Genomic DNA, 17336 nt, shown 5'->3' with positions numbered 1-17336 from the left:
CCCATGCCCTTTTGCTCTCTTGTGCCGATAAAAGATCTACCGGGGTAAGTTTCTCCAAATCTACGGACAGTTTTTGTTCTATTTTTCTCCTTGTCAGTTCTGTCGATGGTACCTGGCTAAGTCCTTTGGATAAGTTCTCAAGCACATGTTTGTAGACTGATGGGCAAATCTCGGCGTGGGGGACATCCATTGATGGTCTTTTTCCCCATGTGATTAAAACTTTTCTACCCACCCACAATTTTGCAAAATAGTGCCACAAAATTTCCCTTTCTGGTAGAAGGACTGCCTTTAAAATTGGGGCCAAGAACATTGCTTCAAATTTTGCCTCGATTAATGGCACCCCGATACCCCCGCACAGTGGGAGGCGATGCATTATATTTCGTTTGAGTCTCTCTGATTTCCCCCCCCCAGATAAACTGGAACAACATCTTCTTCAGAGTCTTAAGTATCCGATAGGGGGCAGGAAACACAGTCGCCAGATTATTCACTGAAGCCAACAGTACCGAGTTCACAATTAAGACTTTCCCAGTAAATGTAAGCTCCCTATCTTGCCATGCTCTTAAATTGGCTGTCAATTTGGGTAGCTTTGACTCCCAGTTTTTTACTTCCATGTCTTTTCCTATCTGAATTCCCAAGACTTTAATTGTGTCTTTATTTTTAATCAGGTCTATATTTTCGTATTTCTCTTTCCAATTCAAATAAAGTATTTTGGTTTTGTTCTTATTAACCCTTGTGCTTGCAGCGAGAGTAAAGTTTTCACAGACCTTTAAGGCTTCTCCTATAGATTTATTGTCTGAAAGTAACAAAGTGATATCATCCATATAAACTGATATTTTTGCCTGTCTATTTTCACTTCCTGGCACAAAAATTCCTTTTATGTCATTGTTCCTTCTAAGGGCACAAACTAGCGGTTCTATTGCTAAAATAAATAATGTGGGTGACAAGGGGCACCCTTGTCTGACCCCAGCCCGGATATCTATAGCATTTGTTTGTTGTCCATTAACTATTACCACACTATGGCAGTCAGTGTACAAGAGGTTAACCCACCGTCTAAAATTTTCTCCAAAACCAAAATGTTTCAACACTGCTTTTATATAATCGTGGCTTATGCTATCAAAAGCTTTTTCGAGGTCCAAACTTAGTATACATAGGGGGCTGTTACGTTCTTTACAGAGGAGATACGTGTCTCTCACCAGGGCTAGGCTATCTGTCATTGTCCGTCCTTGTACTCCACATGTTTGTTCACTCTCCACCAGGTCACCAACGATGGGTTGAGTTCGTAAAAATAAAACCTTGGCCAGTATTTTTACATCGACACCTAGAAGGGTTAGTGGTCTCCAGTTCTGTAGATTCTGTTTTTGTCCTTTTTTGTGAAGGAGGGAGATTGCCCCCCGTCTCAATGATGATGGCAACGCTCCTTTGCCAAGACTTTCGTTGTACATCTCCAAAAGGGGGAGTTTCAGCTGCTCCCAAAAGGTAACGTAAAACTCTTTGGGGAGACCATCCAAGCCTGGAGTTTTATTGTCTTTCATACTTGTAATGGCTTTTGTCAGTTCTGCCAATGTTATATTTTTGTCTAAGGATTCCTTCACTGAAGTACTAAGTTTTCCAGTAGTCTTAGAAAGAAAAGTGTCCATCATTTTGCTAGACACCAGTGTGTCCTGATAGAGATTGGCAAAAAAGGACCTAATAATGTGAATGATTTTTTCCATGTCCTTCTCTTCTTTTCCTTCCTGATCATAGACAGATGTTATATGGTGCTTTGCTTTTGCTATTTTTTGGAAAAAGTACCGGGAACATTTCTCATTTTCCTCTAGATGTTGGATCCTGCTTCTCAGGAGGATACTTTTACTCTTCTCCCTCATTAGTTCACATAGTTTTGCTTTTAGTGTGACAATCTCTTGTTGCATGTCAAAGCCGTTTTGTGCCAGTTTATAGTAGTTTTGAAGTTTTCTTTGAAGTCTAGAATAAAACATTCTCTTTCTAGCGGCCAGTGTTTTACTCTCTGACATGAAGAAGGATTTTGTCCTGGATTTAATATCTTCCCACCAGTCTCCACAGGAGTTATGGAGATCTCGTAGGGTTTTCCATTGTTCAAATTTTCCTTTTAATTTTTCTACTATGTATTTGTTCTGTAATAAAGCAATATTTAATTTCCACGGGCCCGTATGGCGTTTCAACCCTCCTTTAATGTCTATCACGGTGGTTAGCTTAAAGTGATCTGAAAAGACAACTGGTGTTCTCCAACATTTAAGGGGGAGAAGGCCTCGGGACACCAGGGTAAGATCAATACGTGAGAAGGATTTGCCATTAGACCACGTAAAGTCTGGTTTTGACCCTAAACTTTCCGCACAGTCTTTCAAATGACAGTCTCTTATTAAATTCGCCAAAGCGTGTGAGCTGGCATCTAGTTTTGCCGTAGTAGCTCGTTTTGTCAATCTGTCTGTTCTAGTCAAGATGCAGTTAAAGTCACCCCCAATGACAACTTCATATTTGCAAAAAATTAAAGTCTGTAAAAGTTCCAAGGTTTTAAGTCTTCCTTGCACTGTGGGTGGACAATAAACACTGATAACTCTAAGTTGTTTTCCATTTTGATCTAAGTCTACAGAGAGTATTCTTCCATCACTTATTCTCTGGACTCTGTTTATATTAAAATGGTGACCTCGGAGCAAGATGGCTACCCCAGAGTTCTTGTTTTCATTATCTCCAGACCAAAAGGATTGTCCATGAGGCCATCTACTTTCATAATCTCTATAACTATCTTTAAAAGGTATATTACATTCTTGGAGACAGAAAATATCTCCAATTCCATTATGCAGTTCATTGAAAACTGTCTGGCACTTTAACAAATCATTCAAGCCTCTTGTATTAATTGTGACTACTGAGAGAGAGGTCATATTAATAGTTGGAGGAGTTTACCACTAAACCATTTTCTCCTTGTGTTCTGTGACCCTTCCTTTTTTTCTTTTGTGGATTTGGGGGGCCTTCCGCCGATTTTATTTTTGTCACAACTGTAAACGTGTTCACGCTAGTATGGTCAAGGAATTCGGTGGAGGGAGACGAGGCAGGTGGCCATACCTTTTCAGACTGCTCTAGGTGGAAAGATTCCTCACTTGACGTGTTCTGAAGGCGTTTTACCGCCCCCTGCCGTTCCAAAAATTCCACTTGAGTGTCCGGAAGAAAGGTTTCAGCTGTTGCTGCTAAACCATCTTGACTATCCTCTTGCGGTGCAGGTTCCCCCTGTGTGCCCTCCTCCTGGAAGGGGGGGAGGCTGGCCAACAGGGCGTCGAAGACCCCTTCTGCATCCTGTAGAGTTTTGGGGACATCCTGAAGTCTCACTGTGGGTGGTTCTTTTGGAGAGTTGTCCGGTCCATCTGCCTTGTCCATTCTGTCTTGTGACACGGGATTCTCATCAAAGAGTTGGGAATAGGGATCCGGGTCATCTTGGCATGATACTGATGTTGTCACTGTATTCCCTTTCACTCTATTAGCATAGGCTTGTGGGCAGTCCTTAAAGAGATGGGTGTCCGCCGAACACAGGTTGCATTTAACTGAAACTGTGCATAGTGATGTGGGATGATCCAGGGATTTGCACTTTCTGCATTGGGCTACATTGCACCCTGCTGCCAGGTGATCAAGGCTGCCGCATCTTCTGCATTTCCGTGGCTGCCCCGGATAAAAGACAGAGCCTCGGAAAGCCCCCAGTTGAATGGAGTTAGGGAGATGTTGAAGTTCCCCGTTAGTTCTTCTTAACTTCACTTCCAGCCGCTTGGTTCCTGTTTTAATGCCATCGATGTCTACAACCTCTGTTGCTTTTAGGACATCGCAGAAGAAAGAGGCCCATGTCTTGACATCATCCAGTCTCACTTTTTCTGAATAGATAACGATATGGACAGTTTTTTTATCCAAATCAGTGAGAGGAGTAACGTTCACCTGCTGGAAGACAGTGGTGGATGTTTTCTTCCTCTCGTACAACTCCAAACATGTCTCCAGATGCTTCGTTGTGGTGAAAACGACTTCAAAAATCTTTTTGCCAGGAAAGGCAAATATAAAGTCCAGTTGATTCGTTGTTACAGCCAGTTCTTTTTGCAAAAGGCGTCTGCTGAAGGTCAATCGATCCATTTCCAGTTCTCCCAGTAGTTCGAAGCGGAGTGCATTCCGCCGGGGGCCGTGCGAAGCTGCTGCCATTTCCTCATCTGCCGATGTTGGAGCACGTCGCTTAAAGTGTTGTGCTCCATACACCGCACAGCCCCAACACTTGTGATCTTTTTAGTAAAAGGCGAAAGATTTATACGCTCTGAAGAGAAACAAGAGTGCCACGTTGCAGCGCCACACGGCGTCCAGTACTTGAGGGCACACGGGGCTTCATCACGGGCAGTGTACTTCTGTTCACGCGCTCATTTGCATCGGCGGTCGCGCGGCAAAAGGGACACGACAGGCTCGCACGTCGTTTCTGTAGTGTAGCGGTTATCACGTTCGCCTAATGCGCGAAAGGTCCTCGGCTCGAAACCGGGCAGAAACAAAGCCTCCTTTTATGTTTGCTTCAATCTTTGACACGGTTCATTCCAAACTCGATGGTTTATTCCTAGAAAAGAGGGAGGAGCGGCGGAATTGTCGGCGTAGTCCTTCAAACTTTTCATCACAGAGATCGGGGGAAAAAGACACCGACACACACGCCCAAAAAAAAAAAAAAAAAAAAGGGGCCCCCCTGCAGCCCCATATGTCCTCGTTAGTATAGTGGACAGTATCTCCGCTTGTCACGCGGGGGCCAGCCGTGGATAGTGGGCATAGAGCGTCAGCCAATCAGAATGAGCCTGTGTGCCATGTGCCACTGTGATGAAGGCCAACCAATCAGAATGCAGAGATTCGTGTTGTTCACAAATTCATCTCAAGAGACCAGAGTTCAAATCCTGCTGTGCCCAGAAGAAGAGGAACGTTTCAAAGGATCAAAACTTTAAATATATGAAGTTTATAAGTTCAAACTTTAAATGTATAAAGTTTATGAGTTGGTGTGTCAGTTTGCACTTGTTAAAGGTCAGATCATGAGAAGGACTCACATGCAGCTGCTGGGACTGATTTGCAATATTAATAGAATCACAAATTGATCACAAAAAGTGATTTCTGCTTCACCTTAAGAGATTAACCCACGTCACATCTTCTGCATGAATAAACTTGGAGTGGGTCAGAAACAGGGAGTTTAGTCCGCAGGGGTCAGAGGTCACACTATCACATCTCTAACACTGCAGCACTGAACTGTACTATTGTGTTCAGTTTATGTTCTGCAGAGAAATAAAACATTTACTCATATTATTAATGATATGATATCTCAATCATGTATGGAATATTATTGTATTATTATATAAGAAAACACAATAACATATACTTTTAAGAATATTTATTGACAGGGAAATACCAGAAATATTAAGTTTCATTTATTTACAATTCAGACAGCATTCATTACTTGACAGTAGTATTTACAATAAATATACAGATATATACAGTCCAGGGAAGTATGTGTGGATGTGAGGACTGTGAGGGCCTGCTTCAGCACCAGTTTGCAGAACCTGCACGTTCTCCCTGGGGCAGAACCTGCACGTTCTCCCTGGGGCAGGTGACTCCTCTCTCTTCCTCTTCTGCTGCTTCCTTTTTCCACTCTCTGTCTTGTGGCCTCCAGCTCCCTCTGGAAGAACTCTGTGTCCACAAAGTCCTTAAAAGGTGGTGTTTCTTCAGGGCTGCTGCTGCTGCTCAGGGCGTCCTGAGAAAGAGACGGTGATGGTCAGAACTGTAGGAGGCGAGGTGATGGTCTGAGGAGGAGGCTTCACTGTGGCAGGTGTCGTGGTGACGACAGTCGTCGTGGTGACGGCAGTCGTCGTGGTGACGGCAGTCGTCGTGGTGACGACAGTTGTCATGGTGACAACAGGCAGAGTTGTGGTGGTGCTGCCAGAGTGTCTGTGTTTGCTCCAGTTTTTCGGGCTGATGTTGAGTGAAGATGTGGCATTTAATAATTTGATGTGATGATGATGTAATGATAAATATGTAGTTTTGTGGTCGGGTGTAGCGTGCTGTTGGCTGATTGGCTCAGGGGCAGTGGAGGTGGAGGCGGCCTGTTGTGACGACTGCGGCTGAAGCTTCACTGGAGGAGGAACTACAGAACAAAACAGATGAATGTTTTAGTGATAAGCAACACGTGAAATACAAGACATGACACACATTTAGAACCACTGCACTGGCTGTCAAACTACAGTCAGCATGAAGCATTCATCTGTTCACTCTGTGATGGTTTGACTGAGACAGACACACATGGAGCATGAAGCATTCATCTGTTCACTCTGTGATGGTTTGACTGAGACAGACACACATGGAGCATGAAGCATTCATCTGTTCACTCTGTGATGGTTTGACTGAGACAGACACAGACACACATGGAGCTCACTCACTCTGGGTTGTCTCTTCTCCAGGAGCATCAGATGCAGAATGTGTGGGACGAGCTGCATCTGAAACAACTAAAACACCACAATATAGGTTTATGTTTGTTTAGATTATTCTATTAAAATGTCAGACCTGGAGCTGAAGTACTTCCAGACTCGGCCAGAACAAACCTCAGCTCCTGTGGAAGTGGCACTGGAGGCTTAAGGGGCAGCACATCTGCAGCAGCTGAAGAGAGGAAAGAAATGTATGATACGTTTGATCAACTTTGATCTTACAGTGAATAAGCAACAAGTAAAAGCTCTTACCGTCCTGTGGTTCCTCCAGAACAGTCTGTTTGGACTGTGCAGCTGCTGTAAGAGAAGAAGACGAATAATGAGTCATATTTAGCCGTTAGTAACAACGCACACTTACATTTGACCTGTTGTTTATATCATAAGTAAGTTTATATGGCTGTTTTATTTAGCAATGTTAGTGTGAATGAGCAGAAGAAGCTCTCACTCATTCATATTGAACACCAGATAATATGACTTACTCTCATCACAGATGCATGAATTCAGAGCAGGACCTGAACAGGGTCAGGAACAACTGAACTCATGCACAGGACAGAACGTGTCCCAAAGTGTCTTTCATGGCAGGACATCTGTGTGTGAACTTCTGTAAACCTGAGGATGATGGAGCTCAGCAGCGACTGGTGCAGACACGGCTGGAATAAAAGACAAACCTTTATAACACATGGTACATCCAAAATGGAGCTAAAGCGTTACAGACACATTACACACATCCACGTGTTGATTGGACGGAGATGCTGAACATTGTCCTCTCCAGCGCGTCCTCTTCAGCCACTACTAAAGGAAAAGACATGAAATGAAACAGAAGTGACTGCTCCTCTACACGGTGTGACTCTGTGTGACTCCACACAAACCAAGAACACATGATTTAAGTAGTTATACTCACCCAAGGGCTCACGAAGAGAGCTGGTGGGGACACGAGTGGGTGGGACAGAGGACGGGACAGAGGAGGGCAGGAGAGAGGAGGACAGGACAGAGGAGGACAGGACAGAGGAAGACAGGACAGAGGAGGACAGGACAGAGGAGGACGGGACAGAGGAGGACGGGACAGAGGAGGACGGGACAGAGGAGGACAGGATAGTGGAGGACAGGACAGAGGAGGGCAGGATAGTGGAGGACAGGACAGAGGAGGGCAGGAGAGAGGAGGACAGGGCAGAGGATAGGGCAGAGGAGGACAGGGTAGAGGAGGACAGGATAGTGGAGGACAGGACAGAGGAGGACAGGGCAGAGGATAGGGCAGAGGAGGACAGGGTAGAGGAGGACAGGATAGTGGAGGACAGGACAGAGGAGGACAGGGCAGAGGAGGACAGGACAGAGGAGTACGGGGCAGAGGAGTACGGGGGAGAGGAGGACAGGAGAGAGGACAGGACATAGGAAAGGACAGAGGAAAGGACAGAGGAGGGCAGGATAGTGGAGGACAGGGCAGAGGAGGATGGGGGAGAGGAGGACAGGGGAGAGGAGGACAGGAGAGAGGAAAGGACAGAGGACAGGACAGGAGAGAGGAACAACATAATCAACATAATTGTTGAGTCATTCATATGGATTTTGGCTCTTGTTTACAGTCTGTTGCTAGGTAACAGTTGTGGAATGTCCTCCACATTAACATGAAGTGAAGGCATTTCCCCCATTGTGGGACAAACAAAGTCTCTCTTACTTGTGATGAATTGTTGATGCTACAACTACTTTTATGCACAATAAGAGACAACACAACACACAGATGACGTAATATTACACCTTAAATAAAACTGCACAACTGCAAACCTTTAAATGTAATAAAGTTTAACTTCACAGGGCTGAATATCACACAAAACTGACAGAAAAGTCGCGTTAGTTGTTCAACAGAGACATGGAAGTAGCAGTGATTTTACGTGACTAAAAACACAGTTTCAAAAGTGCAAAACACAAGACGAACTTTACCTGAAAACGTCCTCAAATGCCCGTTATAAATGCCACAAAATACGAGTGTTCTGGGGCAGTAAAATGTCCATAAGAAGGTGAAAACAGGAGCACATCTAGTGCTAAACTTGTCCCGGTCACATTGAATGAATGACGTCACTCTGCATTCAAACATGGCGCGCTCTCGCCACAGCGCCGCCGCTGGCCAAAAGTATATTACATCCGTAGTGGTTTAGCACTACCATAGGAAATGAATGGGATTCTGTTTAGGGCTGTTTAGCTAAAGAATCCACGGCTGCCGCGCGGAAGACCTGGGTTCGATTCCCAGACGGGGAGAGAAAGTGCGTTTTACCCAGCACGAAAGCGTTGCACTGACGCTGAGGACTTGTCCCACCAACGTACCTGCGCTACACTATCGCTTCTGTAGTGTAGCGGTTATCACGTTTGCCTCACACGCAAAAGGTCCCCGGCTCGAAACCGGGCAGAAGCACGCCCTCATGCGAAGACTTTACTTGTCGAGGCTGGGTTTGAAAGTCGGTGTTGCGTTTGACCCCCCCCCAAAAAAAAACAAAACAACTAGTCACATGTACTGTACTTCACAAAGGGGCCACTCAAATTCCAAAGGTGGCCTATTTTGCACAAGGGTTTACGTGGAATGGGCTACCTCCCAAGGGGGTTGGGTTTAGGACGTTGACGCGCCACACGGCGTCCAGTACTTGAGGGCACACGGGGCTTCATCACGGGCAGTGTACTTCTGTTCACGCGCTCATTTGCATCGGCGGTCGCGCGGCAAAAGGGACACGACAGGCTCGCACGTCGTTTCTGTAGTGTAGCGGTTATCACGTTCGCCTAACGCGCGAAAGGTCCTCGGCTCGAAACCGGGCAGAAACAAAGCCTCCTTTTATGTTTGCTTCAATCTTTGACACGGTTCATTCCAAACTCGATGGTTTATTCCTAGAAAAGAGGGAGGAGCGGCGGAATTGTCGGCGTAGTCCTTCAAACTTTTCATCACAGAGATCGGGGGAAAAAGACACCGACACACACGCCCAAAAAAAAAACAAAAAAAAAGGGGCCCCCCTGCAGCCCCATATGTCATCGTTAGTATAGTGGACAGTATCTCCGCTTGTCACGCGGAAGACCTGGGTTCGATTCCCAGACGGGGAGAGAAAGTGCGTTTTACTCAGCACGAAAGCGTTGCACTGACGCTGAGGACTTGTCCCACCAACGTACCTGCGCTACACTATCGCTTCTGTAGTGTAGCGGTTATCATGTTTGCCTCACACGCAAAAGGTCCCCGGCTCGAAACCGGGCAGAAGCACGCCCTCATGCGAAGACTTTACTTGTCGAGGATGGGTTTGAAAGTCGGTGTTGCGTTTGACCCCCCCCCAAAAAAAAACAAAACAACTAGTCACATGTACTGTACTTCACAAAGGGGCCACTCAAATTCCAAAGGTGGCCTATTTTGCACAAGGGTTTACGTGGAATGGGCTACCTCCCAAGGGGGTTGAGTTTAGGAACAGATACTTCACCTTCCCTCCCCCTCTTCTCCAGTCAGGGCTTTTGGCGGGAGATTTGAAATATCCAGCCCTTCCACTCAAAACGTCTCCGAGAATTTTTGTCCACTTCCGGAGCAGACAAACGGCAAGGAAGCGTTTAACATGAGGGTATGATGGCACATTTGCATGTAACGTGACGGCGAAAACAAACTGAATGACTTTTTTTAACCTGAGAGAGGAGGTGCACCGTTCTCGGAGGTACTGCAATACCGAGCCGATGCGTGGAGTGGACGGAGCAAGCCCCAAATTCCATCTCCCTGGTCCAAAAATCAATTTAATATACGGTCCCCGGGTAGGGGACGTATCAGATATTAAACTGATAAGAACAGATACTACACTTGATCTTAGCCAAAAGGCCGAGAAGCGATGCCCACAATGGGTTCGGGGAGCAGTGAGCTCTCCCCACGCTGACCCTCCCGTCAACGGTCCAAAGCGGCGCCCGCGCAAAGCGCCCGGCGGAGGGGCCGGAGCGCGAGCGGCGTACATGGAAACGACCCTTTGGGTTTTTTTTTTTTTCCTCTGACAAAAAACAAGAGGGGAGAGCGCGAACGCAGTCCCCCACTACCAGAAATTATGCAGTTGAGATTCCCACATTTGGGGAATTCACAGGGGTCAGCACATCCCGTTTGTGCAATGGACGAGCCTCGCCCTGGGTGAACCACCTTCCTGATCATGGTGTCGCCCCTGCCAGGTAAGTATGAGCTGCTCCGCTCCGAGCCAAGGCCCAGGCCCTGGAAGAGGCAATGTGGCAGCATGGTCCTTCCGGCCATTTGCATGGACCAGCTTCCACCCGACGATTGAGCCCCAGGTTAAACGGCAGCGATACACACGCAAGTCTGTGCGTTCTAAGCACTCTTTTTTACTTTTAAAGTTCTTGAACACGGGATGCCAAACGGAGGGTACGCAAGGGCATGTTTAAAGGCCGACAAGACACAACCTTTGCTCTTGGAGGATGACCGCTTGCTTGCTTTAGACATAGGTAGAAAAGCCCCGCATTGAAGCAGGGCATCAAAAAATTGGAAAGATCTCTTGTTGTCCCTCTCCACGGAAATCTTTAGTAAAAGGCGAAAGATTTATACGCTCTGAAGAGAAACAAGAGTGCCACGTTGCAGCGCCACACGGCGTCCAGTACTTGAGGGCACACGGGGCTTCATCACGGGCAGTGTACTTCTGTTCACGCGCTCATTTGCATCGGCGGTCGCGCGGCAAAAGGGACACGACAGGCTCGCACGTCGTTTCTGTAGTGTAGCGGTTATCACGTTCGCCTAACGCGCGAAAGGTCCTCGGCTCGAAACCGGGCAGAAACAAAGCCTCCTTTTATGTTTGCTTCAATCTTTGACACGGTTCATTCCAAACTCGATGGTTTATTCCTAGAAAAGAGGGAGGAGCGGCGGAATTGTCGGCGTAGTCCTTCAAACTTTTCATCACAGAGATCGGGGGAAAAAGACACCGACACACACGCCCAAAAAAAAAAAAAAAAAAAAAGGGGCCCCCCTGCAGCCCCATATGTCCTCGTTAGTATAGTGGACAGTATCTCCGCTTGTCACGCGGAAGACCTGGGTTCGATTCCCAGACGGGGAGAGAAAGTGCGTTTTACCCAGCACGAAAGCATTGCACTGACGCTGAGGACTTGTCCCACCAACGTACCTGCGCTACACTATCGCTTCTGTAGTGTAGCGGTTATCATGTTTGCCTCACACGCAAAAGGTCCCCGGCTCGAAACCGGGCAGAAGCACGCCCTCATGCGAAGACTTTACTTGTCGAGGATGGGTTTGAAAGTCGGTGTTGCGTTTGACCCCCCCCCAAAAAAAACAAAACAACTAGTCACATGTACTGTACTTCACAAAGGGGCCACTCAAATTCCAAAGGTGGCCTATTTTGCACAAGGGTTTACGTGGAATGGGCTACCTCCCAAGGGGGTTGGGTTTAGGAACAGATACTTCACCTTCCCTCCCCCTCTTCTCCAGTCAGGGCTTTTGGCGGGAGATTTGAAATATCCAGCCCTTCCACTCAAAACGTCTCCGAGAATTTTTGTCCACTTCCGGAGCAGACAAACGGCAAGGAAGCGTTTAACATGAGGGTATGATGGCACATTTGCATGTAACGTGACGGCGAAAACAAACTGAATGACTTTTTTTAACCTGAGAGAGGAGGTGCACCGTTCTCGGAGGTACTGCAATACCGAGCCGATGCGTGGAGTGGACGGAGCAAGCCCCAAATTCCATCTCCCTGGTCCAAAAATCAATTTAATATACGGTCCCCGGGTAGGGGACGTATCAGATATTAAACTGATAAGAACAGATACTACACTTGATCTTAGCCAAAAGGCCGAGAAGCGATGCCCACAATGGGTTCGGGGAGCAGTGAGCTCTCCCCACGCTGACCCTCCCGTCAACGGTCCAAAGCGGCGCCCGCGCAAAGCGCCCGGCGGAGGGGCCGGAGCGCGAGCGGCGTACATGGAAACGACCCTTTGGGTTTTTTTTTTTTTCCTCTGACAAAAAACAAGAGGGGAGAGCGCGAACGCAGTCCCCCACTACCAGAAATTATGCAGTTGAGATTCCCACATTTGGGGAATTCACAGGGGTCAGCACATCCTGTTTGTGCAATGGACGAGCCTCGCCCTGGGTGAACCACCTTCCTGATCATGGTGTCGCCCCTGCCAGGTAAGTATGAGTTGCTCCGCTCCGAGCCAAGGCCCAGGCCCTGGAAGAGGCAATGTGGCAGCATGGTCCTTCCGGCCATTTGCATGGACCAGCTTCCACCCGACGATTGAGCCCCAGGTTAAACGGCAGCGATACACACGCAAGTCTGTGCGTTCTAAGCACTCTTTTTTACTTTTAAAGTTCTTGAACACGGGATGCCAAACGGAGGGTACGCAAGGGCATGTTTAAAGGCCGACAAGACACAACCTTTGCTCTTGCAGGATGACCGCTTGCTTGCTTTAGACATAGGTAGAAAAGCCCCGCATTGAAGCAGGGCATCAAAAAATTGGAAAGATCTCTTGTTGTCCCTCTCCACGGAAATCTTTAGTAAAAGGCGAAAGATTTATACGCTCTGAAGAGAAACAAGAGTACCACGTTGCAGCGCCACACGGCGTCCAGTACTTGAGGGCACACGGGGCTTCATCACGGGCAGTGTACTTCTGTTCACGCGCTCATTTGCATCGGCGGTCGCGCGGCAAAAGGGACACGACAGGCTTGCACGTCGTTTCTGTAGTGTAGCGGTTATCACGTTCGCCTAACGCGCGAAAGGTCCTCGGCTCGAAACCGGGCAGAAACAAAGCCTCCTTTTATGTTTGCTTCAATCTTTGACACGGTTCATTCCAAACTCGATGGTTTATTCCTAGAAAAGAGGGAGGAGCGGCGGAATTGTCGGCGTAGTCCTTCAAACTTTTCATCACAGAGATCGGGGGAAAAAGACACCGACACACACGCCCAAAAAAAAAAAAAAAAAAAAGGGCCCCCCCTGCAGCCCCATATGTCCTCGTTAGTATAGTGGACAGTATCTCCGCTTGTCACGCGGAAGACCTGGGTTCGATTCCCAGACGGGGAGAGAAAGTGCGTTTTACCCAGCACGAAAGCATTGCACTGACGCTGAGGACTTGTCCCACCAACGTACCTGTGCTACACTATCGCTTCTGTAGTGTAGCGGTTATCATGTTTGCCTCACACGCAAAAGGTCCCCGGCTCGAAACCGGGCAGAAGCACGCCCTCATGCGAAGACTTTACTTGTCGAGGATGGGTTTGAAAGTCGGTGTTGCGTTTGACCCCCCCCCAAAAAAAACAAAACAACTAGTCACATGTACTGTACTTCACAAAGGGGCCACTCAAATTCCAAAGGTGGCCTATTTTGCACAAGGGTTTACGTGGAATGGGCTACCTCCCAAGGGGGTTGGGTTTAGGACGTTGCAGCGCCACACGGCGTCCAGTACTTGAGGGCACACGGGGCTTCATCACGGGCAGTGTACTTCTGTTCACGCGCTCATTTGCATCGGCGGTCGCGCGGCAAAAGGGACACGACAGGCTCGCACGTCGTTTCTGTAGTGTAGCGGTTATCACGTTCGCCTAACGCGCGAAAGGTCCTCGGCTCGAAACCGGGCAGAAACAAAGCCTCCTTTTATGTTTGCTTCAATCTTTGACACGGTTCATTCCAAACTCGATGGTTTATTCCTAGAAAAGAGGGAGGAGCGGCGGAATTGTCGGCGTAGTCCTTCAAACTTTTCATCACAGAGATCGGGGGAAAAAGACACCGACACACACGCCCAAAAAAAAAAAAAAAAAAAAAAGGGGCCCCCCTGCAGCCCCATATGTCCTCGTTAGTATAGTGGACAGTATCTCCGCTTGTCACGCGGAAGACCTGGGTTCGATTCCCAGACGGGGAGAGAAAGTGCGTTTTACCCAGCACGAAAGCATTGCACTGACGCTGAGGACTTGTCCCACCAACGTACCTGCGCTACACTATCGCTTCTGTAGTGTAGCGGTTATCATGTTTGCCTCACACGCAAAAGGTCCCCGGCTCGAAACCGGGCAGAAGCACGCCCTCATGCGAAGACTTTACTTGTCGAGGATGGGTTTGAAAGTCGGTGTTGCGTTTGACCCCCCCCCAAAAAAAACAAAACAACTAGTCACATGTACTGTACTTCACAAAGGGGCCACTCAAATTCCAAAGGTGGCCTATTTTGCACAAGGGTTTACGTGGAATGGGCTACCTCCCAAGGGGGTTGGGTTTAGGAACAGATACTTCACCTTCCCTCCCCCTCTTCTCCAGTCAGGGCTTTTGGCGGGAGATTTGAAATATCCAGCCCTTCCACTCAAAACGTCTCCGAGAATTTTTGTCCACTTCCGGAGCAGACAAACGGCAAGGAAGCGTTTAACATGAGGGTATGATGGCACATTTGCATGTAACGTGACGGCGAAAACAAACTGAATGACTTTTTTTAACCTGAGAGAGGAGGTGCACCGTTCTCGGAGGTACTGCAATACCGAGCCGATGCGTGGAGTGGACGGAGCAAGCCCCAAATTCCATCTCCCTGGTCCAAAAATCAATTTAATATACGGTCCCCGGGTAGGGGACGTATCAGATATTAAACTGATAAGAACAGATACTACACTTGATCTTAGCCAAAAGGCCGAGAAGCGATGCCCACAATGGGTTCGGGGAGCAGTGAGCTCTCCCCACGCTGACCCTCCCGTCAACGGTCCAAAGCGGCGCCCGCGCAAAGCGCCCGGCGGAGGGGCCGGAGCGCGAGCGGCGTACATGGAAACGACCCTTTGGGTTTTTTTTTTTTTCCTCTGACAAAAAACAAGAGGGGAGAGCGCGAACGCAGTCCCCCACTACCAGAAATTATGCAGTTGAGATTCCCACATTTGGGGAATTCACAGGGGTCAGCACATCCTGTTTGTGCAATGGACGAGCCTCGCCCTGGGTGAACCACCTTCCTGATCATGGTGTCGCCCCTGCCAGGTAAGTATGAGTTGCTCCGCTCCGAGCCAAGGCCCAGGCCCTGGAAGAGGCAATGTGGCAGCATGGTCCTTCCGGCCATTTGCATGGACCAGCTTCCACCCGACGATTGAGCCCCAGGTTAAACGGCAGCGATACACACGCAAGTCTGTGCGTTCTAAGCACTCTTTTTTACTTTTAAAGTTCTTGAACACGGGATGCCAAACGGAGGGTACGCAAGGGCATGTTTAAAGGCCGACAAGACACAACCTTTGCTCTTGCAGGATGACCGCTTGCTTGCTTTAGACATAGGTAGAAAAGCCCCGCATTGAAGCAGGGCATCAAAAAATTGGAAAGATCTCTTGTTGTCCCTCTCCACGGAAATCTTTAGTAAAAGGCGAAAGATTTATACGCTCTGAAGAGAAACAAGAGTACCACGTTGCAGCGCCACACGGCGTCCAGTACTTGAGGGCACACGGGGCTTCATCACGGGCAGTGTACTTCTGTTCACGCGCTCATTTGCATCGGCGGTCGTGCGGCAAAAGGGACACGACAGGCTTGCACGTCGTTTCTGTAGTGTAGCGGTTATCACGTTCGCCTAACGCGCGAAAGGTCCTCGGCTCGAAACCGGGCAGAAACAAAGCCTCCTTTTATGTTTGCTTCAATCTTTGACACGGTTCATTCCAAACTCGATGGTTTATTCCTAGAAAAGAGGGAGGAGCGGCGGAATTGTCGGCGTAGTCCTTCAAACTTTTCATCACAGAGATCGGGGGAAAAAGACACCGACACACACGCCCAAAAAAAAAAAAAAAAAAAAGGGCCCCCCCTGCAGCCCCATATGTCCTCGTTAGTATAGTGGACAGTATCTCCGCTTGTCACGCGGAAGACCTGGGTTCGATTCCCAGACGGGGAGAGAAAGTGCGTTTTACCCAGCACGAAAGCATTGCACTGACGCTGAGGACTTGTCCCACCAACGTACCTGCGCTACACTATCGCTTCTGTAGTGTAGCGGTTATCATGTTTGCCTCACACGCAAAAGGTCCCCGGCTCGAAACCGGGCAGAAGCACGCCCTCATGCGAAGACTTTACTTGTCGAGGATGGGTTTGAAAGTCGGTGTTGCGTTTGACCCCCCCCCAAAAAAAACAAAACAACTAGTCACATGTAATGTACTTCACAAAGGGGCCACTCAAATTCCAAAGGTGGCCTATTTTGCACAAGGGTTTACGTGGAATGGGCTACCTCCCAAGGGGGTTGGGTTTAGGACGTTGCAGCGCCACACGGCGTCCAGTACTTGAGGGCACACGGGGCTTCATCACGGGCAATGTACTTCTGTTCACGCGCTCATTTGCATCGGCGGTCGCGCGGCAAAAGGGACACGACAGGCTCGCACGTCGTTTCTGTAGTGTAGCGGTTATCACGTTCGCCTAACGCGCGAAAGGTCCTCGGCTCGAAACCGGGCAGAAACAAAGCCTCCTTTTATGTTTGCTTCAATCTTTGACACGGTTCATTCCAAACTCGATGGTTTATTCCTAGAAAAGAGGGAGGAGCGGCGGAATTGTCGGCGTAGTCCTTCAAACTTTTCATCACAGAGATCGGGGGAAAAAGACACCGACACACACGCCAAAAAAAAAAAAAAAAAAAAAGGGGCCCCCCTGCAGCCCCATATGTCCTCGTTAGTATAGTGGACAGTATCTCCGCTTGTCACGCGGAAGACCTGGGTTCGATTCCCAGACGGGGAGAGAAAGTGTGTTTTACCCAGCACGAAAGCGTTGCACTGACGCTGAGGACTTGTCCCACCAACGTACCTGCGCTACACTATCGCTTCTGTAGTGTAGCGGTTATCATGTTTGCCTCACACGCAAAAGGTCCCCGGCTCGAAACCGGGCAGAAGCACGCCCTCATGCGAAGACTTTACTTGTCGAGGATGGGTTTGAAAGTCGGTGTTGC

At 48.3% G+C, this 17336-nt stretch overlaps 21 non-coding genes across 21 annotated transcripts; 12 read left to right on the top strand and 9 right to left on the bottom strand.

Moving 5' to 3' along the window:
- The first annotated feature begins 8810 nt into the window (after positions 1–8810).
- Positions 8811–8883, top strand: trnav-cac (transfer RNA valine (anticodon CAC)). The gene has a single exon. It is a non-coding gene; the product is annotated as a tRNA-Val (tRNA).
- Positions 8884–9211: 328 nt separating this feature from the next.
- trnav-aac (transfer RNA valine (anticodon AAC)) lies at positions 9212–9284 on the top strand. The gene has a single exon. It is a non-coding gene; the product is annotated as a tRNA-Val (tRNA).
- An 841-nt stretch (positions 9285–10125) lies between these two features.
- LOC140369992 (U2 spliceosomal RNA) lies at positions 10126–10317 on the bottom strand. Its single transcript, XR_011928330.1, has one exon. It is a non-coding gene; the product is annotated as a U2 spliceosomal RNA (small nuclear RNA).
- A 165-nt stretch (positions 10318–10482) lies between these two features.
- On the bottom strand, positions 10483–10648 carry LOC140369934 (U1 spliceosomal RNA). The gene has a single exon (XR_011928278.1). It is a non-coding gene; the product is annotated as a U1 spliceosomal RNA (small nuclear RNA).
- A 287-nt stretch (positions 10649–10935) lies between these two features.
- LOC140369950 (U5 spliceosomal RNA) lies at positions 10936–11049 on the bottom strand. Its single transcript, XR_011928291.1, has one exon. It is a non-coding gene; the product is annotated as a U5 spliceosomal RNA (small nuclear RNA).
- Positions 11050–11183: 134 nt separating this feature from the next.
- Positions 11184–11256, top strand: trnav-aac (transfer RNA valine (anticodon AAC)). Its single transcript has one exon. It is a non-coding gene; the product is annotated as a tRNA-Val (tRNA).
- Positions 11257–11458: 202 nt separating this feature from the next.
- On the top strand, positions 11459–11530 carry trnad-guc (transfer RNA aspartic acid (anticodon GUC)). The gene has a single exon. It is a non-coding gene; the product is annotated as a tRNA-Asp (tRNA).
- A 567-nt stretch (positions 11531–12097) lies between these two features.
- On the bottom strand, positions 12098–12289 carry LOC140369991 (U2 spliceosomal RNA). Its single transcript, XR_011928329.1, has one exon. It is a non-coding gene; the product is annotated as a U2 spliceosomal RNA (small nuclear RNA).
- A 165-nt stretch (positions 12290–12454) lies between these two features.
- On the bottom strand, positions 12455–12620 carry LOC140369971 (U1 spliceosomal RNA). Its single transcript, XR_011928310.1, has one exon. It is a non-coding gene; the product is annotated as a U1 spliceosomal RNA (small nuclear RNA).
- Positions 12621–12907: 287 nt separating this feature from the next.
- On the bottom strand, positions 12908–13021 carry LOC140369949 (U5 spliceosomal RNA). The gene has a single exon (XR_011928290.1). It is a non-coding gene; the product is annotated as a U5 spliceosomal RNA (small nuclear RNA).
- A 134-nt stretch (positions 13022–13155) lies between these two features.
- trnav-aac (transfer RNA valine (anticodon AAC)) lies at positions 13156–13228 on the top strand. The gene has a single exon. It is a non-coding gene; the product is annotated as a tRNA-Val (tRNA).
- A 201-nt stretch (positions 13229–13429) lies between these two features.
- On the top strand, positions 13430–13501 carry trnad-guc (transfer RNA aspartic acid (anticodon GUC)). Its single transcript has one exon. It is a non-coding gene; the product is annotated as a tRNA-Asp (tRNA).
- Positions 13502–13982: 481 nt separating this feature from the next.
- Positions 13983–14055, top strand: trnav-aac (transfer RNA valine (anticodon AAC)). Its single transcript has one exon. It is a non-coding gene; the product is annotated as a tRNA-Val (tRNA).
- A 203-nt stretch (positions 14056–14258) lies between these two features.
- Positions 14259–14330, top strand: trnad-guc (transfer RNA aspartic acid (anticodon GUC)). Its single transcript has one exon. It is a non-coding gene; the product is annotated as a tRNA-Asp (tRNA).
- A 567-nt stretch (positions 14331–14897) lies between these two features.
- LOC140369990 (U2 spliceosomal RNA) lies at positions 14898–15089 on the bottom strand. Its single transcript, XR_011928328.1, has one exon. It is a non-coding gene; the product is annotated as a U2 spliceosomal RNA (small nuclear RNA).
- A 165-nt stretch (positions 15090–15254) lies between these two features.
- Positions 15255–15420, bottom strand: LOC140369970 (U1 spliceosomal RNA). The gene has a single exon (XR_011928309.1). It is a non-coding gene; the product is annotated as a U1 spliceosomal RNA (small nuclear RNA).
- Positions 15421–15707: 287 nt separating this feature from the next.
- Positions 15708–15821, bottom strand: LOC140369948 (U5 spliceosomal RNA). The gene has a single exon (XR_011928289.1). It is a non-coding gene; the product is annotated as a U5 spliceosomal RNA (small nuclear RNA).
- Positions 15822–15955: 134 nt separating this feature from the next.
- Positions 15956–16028, top strand: trnav-aac (transfer RNA valine (anticodon AAC)). Its single transcript has one exon. It is a non-coding gene; the product is annotated as a tRNA-Val (tRNA).
- A 201-nt stretch (positions 16029–16229) lies between these two features.
- Positions 16230–16301, top strand: trnad-guc (transfer RNA aspartic acid (anticodon GUC)). Its single transcript has one exon. It is a non-coding gene; the product is annotated as a tRNA-Asp (tRNA).
- Positions 16302–16782: 481 nt separating this feature from the next.
- trnav-aac (transfer RNA valine (anticodon AAC)) lies at positions 16783–16855 on the top strand. Its single transcript has one exon. It is a non-coding gene; the product is annotated as a tRNA-Val (tRNA).
- Positions 16856–17056: 201 nt separating this feature from the next.
- Positions 17057–17128, top strand: trnad-guc (transfer RNA aspartic acid (anticodon GUC)). The gene has a single exon. It is a non-coding gene; the product is annotated as a tRNA-Asp (tRNA).
- Positions 17129–17336: the final 208 nt, after the last annotated feature.

This window comes from Eucyclogobius newberryi, unplaced genomic scaffold (genome assembly GCF_026437365.1).
Source record: "Eucyclogobius newberryi isolate DKJ021-1_F unplaced genomic scaffold, fEucNew1.0.hap1 SCAF_206, whole genome shotgun sequence".
In the NCBI taxonomy this organism is placed as follows: Eukaryota; Metazoa; Chordata; class Actinopteri; order Gobiiformes; family Gobiidae; genus Eucyclogobius; species Eucyclogobius newberryi.
This window is presented reverse-complemented; position numbering and strand designations above follow the sequence as displayed.